Raw genomic sequence first — 8419 nt, forward strand, 5'->3', positions numbered from 1 at the left:
TCTGAGCTCTGTAGGAACCCCAACAACAAGCCCAACAATCCAGATGGACGGTTCCAGCTGTTAACTGGAGGAATTCCATCCAAACATCTGCTCTCACTAAATTCTTCCTCACCTACAGACTGTGTTCTTCACTGCTTTAAACTTGGAAATGAATGCAGTCATTGGTCTGCGTGCTGCTTTGTTCAGAGAGCTGATTGGCTGTTGACAGTGTTTGATCTGAGCGTGTCAGCCGTTACTATGGTGACCATAAAGGTCAGAAGCAGGAAGTGTTTGTGTCCAATCCTGAAGCCTGTCACCATTCTCCTCTCACAGCTTCACTGAGAAGCTGCAGCTTTACAGGAAACACTGGATCTTTGTTTCATACTGACTGTGTTTAGTACAATACTGCTGACAGCACCACCCACTCACTCCATCACTCTACTGACCTCAGAGTCTCCAGTCTGTAGTCTGGACTCTGCTGAAGATCAGACAGCTGCTTCACATCTGGATCCTTCAGGTTGTTTCCCCACAGGTGCAGCTCTCTCAGATGGGAGGGGTTGGACTTCAGTGCTGCTGCCAGATAATCACAGCTGATCTCTGACAAACCACACCACCTCAATCTGTATAAAGAATGAAAGATGTAAGTTTATTAGACAAAGTGTGAGCTTGAAATCATTCAGTGTTTCATCATCTGTTCAGAGCTGAAGAAGGTTCAGAATGTAGAAGTTTAGAAAATGGAAACTCCAAACAGCTGAAGCCAACAGGAAGCAGCTTCAAACAGGAAACTGTGCAGAGTTTCAGACTATATGTCCTGATGCAGCCAGTTGGATTTTGGAGATTTGAATCTCTGTTCTGTGACTAAGTCCTTGAATCATTTCTTCCAGTTGGTCCAACAAGACAGACTAAGTGTTGGACATGTGTTGTGGCTCCATTAGGGGAGCTTCTAAATGTGATGTGATGGCCCCTCTGGGTCTGTCAGGTCACAGCACTGAAGAGAGCTCAAACTGGGCACACAGTTGTTCCAGTCTGGACCAAAGACTCTATACTGGGACTGAGGGACTGCTTTGACTGCACCCACTGGGACTTTTTAAAGGCTCATGTTCTCACTTAGATCATCGATTTCTACTTACATTTCTTTCTGGGAAAAATGGGGATTACTTTGGAAACAGGAAGTATTTTCCCCAATAAGCAGCCCTGGATTAGTAAATCACTCCAACATGTTCTCAGGCAGAAGAAGCTGTCTTGTTATGATGGAGAGAAGAAAAAGATTGAGGCACAGAAACTTGTTGAAAGAGAGATAAAGCAGCTAAAATCAGGTGTAAAAGTAAAGCAGAGGATGAGCTGAATAAAGGACACTCAAGGCTGGCTTGGAAAGGAATGAAGTCCATGGTGGGGATGCAGAACAAGGAGCAAAGATGAATGTGATGCTGAATCAGCAGAAGACTTGGACTCATTTGATTCCAGCTTTGATATCATTGATTTCAATGAAGAGCTTTGTGATTGTAGCAAAGGGCTGGTAGCTCTGAGAGTCCCACTGATGAGGTGTTTGTGTGGAAATCTCTTAGTGGGACCAAAGAGAGAAAAAGCCCTGGTCCTGATGCTGTGGGAGGGAAATGATTGAAGTGTGCTGTGAGGAACTGACTGGGAGATTTTCACACATTTTCCAGTCCTCCTTGGAACAACAGGAAGTTCCCAGCATATGGAAACAAAGGTTAAGTGTCCTATGGCACTCAGTGATGATGGTGCTGTGGCCCCACCACCTCCACCTCTTTGTAAAGGAACTAACTGTCATCTGAAGCTTCAAATGGAACTAAGACTTCCTCCACTAGGTGGCAGTGTCTGATGAGAAAGTGTTAGTGGAGCTGGCCTGGAGTCAGAAACAGGAAGATGCAGGATTTGGGCTGAAATGGGGAAAAGTGGTTCGCACTAGTGCCTTAAAGCAAGAAGGTTGTAGGTTGAAGCTTGTTGGCCTTTCTGTGGAGGTTGGATGTTCTCCCACAGTCCAATGAAATGCTGCTTAGGTTCATTGGTGCTTCTAAATTGGCTGTAGGTGTGGATGTGAGAGAGTGCTTCTCTGTCTCTCTCTGTTGGCCCTGTGATGGACTGCTCACCTGTGCAGGTGGACCACGCCTCTTGCCCTATGACAGCTAGGGCACAGGCTGCAGCCCTGTGAGCCTAAGCTGAATAAACAGTTAGCAAAAATGATCCATAGATGGCCTGAAATCCCCCAGTTAGCAGTTTGGTAGATAGCTATGACATGCTAATCCCATCCAGCAGCTGTATTCTACCTGTAAGCTGATCCCTGCTGAGCCAAAGCACTTTTTCATATACAAATTACAACCTTTAATAGAAACCTATTGGTCAGCATCTTATTAGCCTGCTGTTAGCTTCATTCCACAGAAAACTGAGAGAAACTAACAGAGTTGATAAAGAATAAAGAGAAATGTGCTGATTTAAAGCCTTTGAAGTGCTTCAGATGATCTCTGTCCACTTCTGTCCACTCATTCATTCATGTAAGCTTTCTAATGCAGCTTTGATCTTCACAGTCTGCTTCATGAAACTCATTCTAACCCTGAATGTCAGAGTGTTCCTCCTTCTCTTTCCCATCATTCATGCTGGCAGTGGAGGAGATTTGGATGTTGGACTGTGTTTTGGATGATGTGTGTATGTTTGTGTTGGACTGCTGTCTGTAAAGCAAACGCACATTTTGCTTTGGATTTCAGTGTCAGACAGACTTTAAGGTGGAATGAAGAGTTGGAGAGTTTCACAGTGAATTATCCAGTGGAGGATTTTTCTTCTTCTTTGAAGGTTTGAAATGTGAACATTGTTCTGCTGCAGTCAATGGACTAAACCAGAGAAGAAGAAAACAGACTTTACCATGAAGATCCTCAGTGTGGATCAGTATAATATCAGCCTGATGTCTGCAGTTTAGTGTCAGCACAACTTTCACATCATATTCATCTCAGCACAACTAAAACATGCTGACTGACCTCAGAGTTTCAAGTCCACATCCTGGACTCTCCAGGAAACCACACAGATGCTTCACTCCTGAATCCTGCAGCTTGTTGTTGTAGCTCAGCTCCAGCTGTCTCAGATGGGAGGGGTTGGACTTCAGTGCTGCTGCCAGATAATCACAGCTGATCTCTGACAAAACACACCTCCCCAATCTGTATAAAGAATGAAAGATGTAAGTTTATTAGACAAAGTGTGAGCTTGAAATCATTCAGTGTTTCATCATCTGTTCAGAGCTGAAGAAGGTTCAGAATGTAGAAGTTTAGAAAATGGAAACTCCAAACAGCTGACAGAGTTCATACGCCTTTGTCAGGGTCAAATTCAAGCAAGACCATGTGAAAATTAAAACACATCATCCTAGGTGAACTTAAACACCTTTGTTCCCCTTTTGTTAAGACATAGAAAAGTACACCACACAAAAATACTGCAAAAGGAAACGGTCGCCTTATATACATAGTGTATAAACTCAAAATGCACATTTCACTTCAAATTAAGATTAAGGCTTTGAACAGATCACATAGTTCAGTTCAACATATAAGACTTTAAGAATGCACAAGCATCTACTTAAAATCTATTTAATTTATCATCCATGATATTATTTTGTACAATTCCAATGTATTTTGTTCATCTCCCTTAAATAAACAGGCAGTCTTAAAGTATGAAATATTCATATACAAACACATATAAATGTGTGTACTGTCTCAGTGGCTGATAGTACCCCACAGGCCTCAGTGTGAGCTTGAAGACATTTATAATGTTTAAGTAGTTTAATGTGCAGGTGCTGACGATAAACACATTTTGAATGAAAGCCGGGGAACTTTGGTAGCACAGAAACAAGTGGCTATTCTTTGTGACTATATGGATCACTCACAATACCATTATTTCACACAAAGGCACCAAATTAATACTCAAAAAAGCTGCAGCAATACACACAAATATAAACAGTACTTGGTGACAACTTTGCTTTTAGCCTTTAACCCTTCTTGACTACTTTTGATGTGGCCTCTATATTTTACCTTTAAAAACAGTTTATCTTGCCAATCTGTTATTTTCTCATTTTGACCAACTGTATCAGCACAATTTATCTAAATTCAGACAAAATTTAAAATACAAGTAGAAAGTGATATTTTGACTGTAAAAACCACACACATGTTTAACGAATCATCTGTTTGTTGTTTGCAAATAGAGATTGTACACTTTTAAAAATACGCACACGTTTTGCAAACAACAAAGTTATATGGTACTATTTACCAAAAAATGCAGCCAAGGCTCAGACGTTTTTCATATAATCATTTCAAACTATTTACAGAACAATCAGGTGTCAAACAATAGTTTGTGTCACTCTAACACATATGAGAACAGCACAGGGATAAACCTGCAGGTCTGACAGCAGGTGTGTCACTCAGCGTTTACACTGCAATCTGCCTTTGTTGGCTTTAAGGCAGCAACTGTGACGATCACTAGTAGAACTGACACACAAAACAAAACAACAGCTACACACTAAATACACAAGACAACAAACTAACTTGAGACCAAACACGGTAAACGTCACAAATCTCTCACGTATCAAAACTCTCTCTCTCTTTCGCTCACTCGCTCTCTCTTGCCGGTCACTCCTAAAACTTCCCCCTTTTGCTAAACAACCAAATGTCATGTTTCCATATCATTTTTGATTGGTCGACATGGTACATTTTCCCACCTATAGGGCTTTGGAGCGTGATGTCACGGGAGATGGGCCATGCCCCCTTCCGCCATGACAGTAGGCCAGCCAAAGGATACCATTTCAGCTATGGATCGTACGTGTTGTGTTGTCGGTTGCAACGTTAGATCACACGATCGTGAAGGCAAGAAGCTGGATAACGGGCTCTCTTTTCATCGTTTTCCATCCTGGAGGCAACGTGAGGGATCCCATGTATCCGATATTACTAAACAAAGACGTCAGGCTTGGATTGCAGCGGTGAGACGAGCGGATATCGAGTTCTCTGCAATCCCCAGCTTTTTGTTGGTTTGCTCACGGCATTTTCTTTCCGGTGAGTTCTAAATTAATTCATATCACTCTTGAAAGGCTTTTAGTGTTATTTTCAACGTGCTGAGGTCATAGATAATGAGATAAAACATGCTAATGTGTGATGCTGCAGAACCACATCATGTCGACTGAGTAGCTTATGATTTGGCATTATTGCAGGCAAACCAGCATATGAAATGGATGTAACAAATCCAGACTGGGCACCAACACTGCACATGGGGCATGACGACATACCTGTATCAGACTCGGACCGGCACTCAAGGCGTACGCAACGGAAGCGAAAAAGAGCACCCATCGGAGGTAAACAACCCCCCCCCCCCCCCCTCTAAAAACATACTAAATTGCTATCACTGTACACTAATCCGCACATAACTTCCAGATGAATCACACACCTGTCATTGGAATATTGGTGTACATTTACCTTATGTCTAATTTTATCTTACAGGCTTTCGTTATGCAGCTGCAGAGTCTGAAGGTGTGCCCCGTGCAGAAGTGATTGATGAAGATCTGACAGAAGACCAACAGCAAAATCACAATGTCATGGAGGCAGTGGACAGCAGTTGTGTTGGACAAGTGGAGGTTGAGGTACCAGCTGCAAATGTGGATATACTGAAGAAATGTAAACCTTTTAAAATGATGACAGATTACAAACTCTCAGCTGTGTCTGTAATCAAACCTCTGTAACTTTGCTTCACTTCAGCAGCATCAGCTCATGTTCACATGTTGATTCATGGTTTGCTTCAGTTTTGATGGACTGCAGAATATTTTGAAGGTTATCTGCTATAAAAAGCCAGAACAGGAAAATCTGCTTCATGTGTTTCTGTTTGATCCTCAGTGACTTTGACACAAAGGCCTCTGCTGTGATGATCACACCTCTGATCAAGTCTCACAGTGTCAGCTTTGTTTTTATACATATGGATATGTGCTGATAAATGATCAGAGTTATAATATTTCCCACTGCCTGCTGTGTGCCGTGACCTTTGACCTGCTAAAGACAGTCAGCTGTGGATTATTCATTGTTGTGTCTGATACTTAGAACTGTGAGGAAGAACACTACACAGTTAATCAGGGTCCCCTCTCTCTGAATCAGGAAAGGTGGGCAGGCCGCGTGTGGGCCGCGGGCCATACGTTGAGTCTCACTGTTTGAAATGTGAACATTGTTCTGCTGCAGTCAATGGACTAAACCAGAGAAGAAGAAAACAGACTTTACCATGAAGATCCTCAGTGTGGATCAGTATAATATCAGCCTGATGTCTGCAGTTTAGTGTCAGCACAACTTTCACATCATATTCATCTCAGCACAACTAAAACATGCTGACTGACCTCAGAGTTTCAAGTCCACATCCTGGACTCTCCAGGAAACCACACAGATGCTTCACTCCTGAATCCTGCAGGTTGTCGTTGTATCTCAGGTCCAGCTCTCTCAGATGGGAGGGGTTGGACTTCAGTGCTGCTGCCAGATAATCACAGCTGATCTCTGACAAACCACAGTCCCACAATCTGTATAAAGAATGAAAGATGTAAGTTTATTAGACAAAGTGTGAGCTTGAAATCATTCAGTGTTTCATCATCTGTTCAGAGCTGAAGAAGGTTCAGAATGTAGAAGTTTAGAAAATGGAAACTCCAAACAGCTGAAGCCAACAGGAAGCAGCTTCAAACAAACACAACAAGAGAAAAAACTCTGAATATTTCACATTAAAGTCGTACATTTCTCATAAAAACAGGACAAAGACTTGAAAAAGTCGTGTTTTTCCTTCCAGGAACCACAAGGCTTCACTTTTAAAGGTGAAGTGTGAAAGAAATGGACATATTTGAAGTCCAACACCTTTTTCCAGTCACATTATTAAAGCAGACAAACTACAAGCTCATTTTCATTCCAACAAGTCATCTTCTGACCTGGACTAACAACACTGGTCTCTATGTGCAGCTGGCTGTGAGACCAGTGCTCAGGGAGCGTCTACAAAGTGCAACACTGAAAGAACATCACACACTAGCTGTGTCCCAAAACGTCGGCTGCATCCTTCGGAGGACCCGGTATTCGCGGTCTACGTGGGCCGGGTCCTTCAAAGACCGAAAAGGCTGGAAGTGCGAGGCTGTGAAATGGGACGGTCGAGCCTTCAGATTTGCGTCACCGCTGTGTTGGTGGAGTTTAATAAACTCGGCCGTCTGCTCCTTGCTATCTAAAATATAACAGGACACTGGCGTAAATTCTCGACCGTCTCACACTTCTGTTTAATCAGTTTCCTGTTTAACGTTTATTCAGCTGTGTGAAAATCCCGGAGGAACTTTGATCTCAGCCAAACCGATTTACTCCGGAACAAATAAAACACAGAAAAAAGGCAAACAATTACATTTTTAAGTTATCCGAGTGACTTATATATCGTGTTTCACCTGAGTAGCGAAAGAGCGGGGTCTGAAAACGATGAAGCCGGGCGTCCGCTGCTCTCGCCGGCTGGAGTGACCATTGAACCCCCCGGCTTGCTAGCGAGCGGGTGGGTAACAGACGTCTCCGAAAACGTCGGCACACTTTTGCAAATATGTGATGTCTTGATAAACCAAGCAGATATTTGAAGTTTACACAGCTACTTTCTCGCCTGAAAATATGTTAAAAGTTTATTTTGTGACCCAGAAAGATTAATAAGAGTAATTTGAAAACTTAGTAGCTGCCGCCATTGTTGGCAGCTGAAATTTGGCTGGGCCACGCTATGAATTCTGGGATATGGTGGGCCACGAAGGACACACCCGACGAATCCTTCAAATTCGGGGAAATGAAGGACGCATTTGTCGGGCACATTTGAAGGAGTCGACAAATACGGACAGCCTTCATCGCCTGGCTGTGATGTAATCGGCCTTCAAATGCAGCCTCTGGAGGATGCAGCCGACGTTTTGGGACACAGCTACTAATTTGCTTCCATCATCCAACCTGAAGAGGAAACAGAGACGCCTCCCCTTCAAAGTAAAAGCTGCTCCTTTTGGACACAGTATCAAAGAAAGTCTACAGTATAACATAGAAAAGACAGAACAAAGTTTTGGTTGTTTTAAATTGTGCAGAAATGAAACTACACTAAGCTCAATTATGTGACAGACATTTCATCCCATGTCAGTTTGGCCTCATCCTGGGCCGGATTATCCAGCACACACTCTGACCACAGGCCCAGGGGCCACGCACAGCTGGGCTCCATCCAAGAGACAGCAAACAAACCAACACAATAATAAAAAGCACCATGTGATTGTTGGGTCTAAACTCAGACCCCGCTGTATCCAGGACTTATTCCCATGAAAGAAAAACAAGGCAACAGTGTTCGATCGATTTCTTGCGCAAGGGAGGCCCTTCCATCTGTGACCAGCACGTCGAAATGACCACAATGGTGGCCTCCTCTCGCTGCCTTTTATTGACAAACT

General features: G+C 43.1%; 1 protein-coding gene and 1 pseudogene across 2 annotated transcripts in view; both read right to left on the minus strand.

The window, feature by feature from the left end:
• Positions 1-8419, minus strand: part of LOC146577711 (NACHT, LRR and PYD domains-containing protein 12-like) — a 179747-nt gene that overhangs the window by 73388 nt on the left and 97940 nt on the right. The gene's annotated exons all lie outside the window — the stretch shown is intronic.
• On the minus strand, positions 465-8354 carry LOC146577715 (ribonuclease inhibitor-like; annotated as a pseudogene). Its single transcript, XR_014888964.1, has 4 exons — positions 8347-8354; positions 6341-6517; positions 2970-3146; positions 465-599 (listed from the first exon to the last, which is right to left on the minus strand). The product of XR_014888964.1 is annotated as a ribonuclease inhibitor-like (transcript).

This window comes from Mchenga conophoros, linkage group LG3 (assembly GCF_057382185.1).
Source record: "Mchenga conophoros isolate Kocher_MC1m ecotype Shallow Benthic linkage group LG3, M_conophoros_male_GT1.1, whole genome shotgun sequence".
Lineage (NCBI taxonomy): Eukaryota > Metazoa > Chordata > Actinopteri > Cichliformes > Cichlidae > Mchenga > Mchenga conophoros.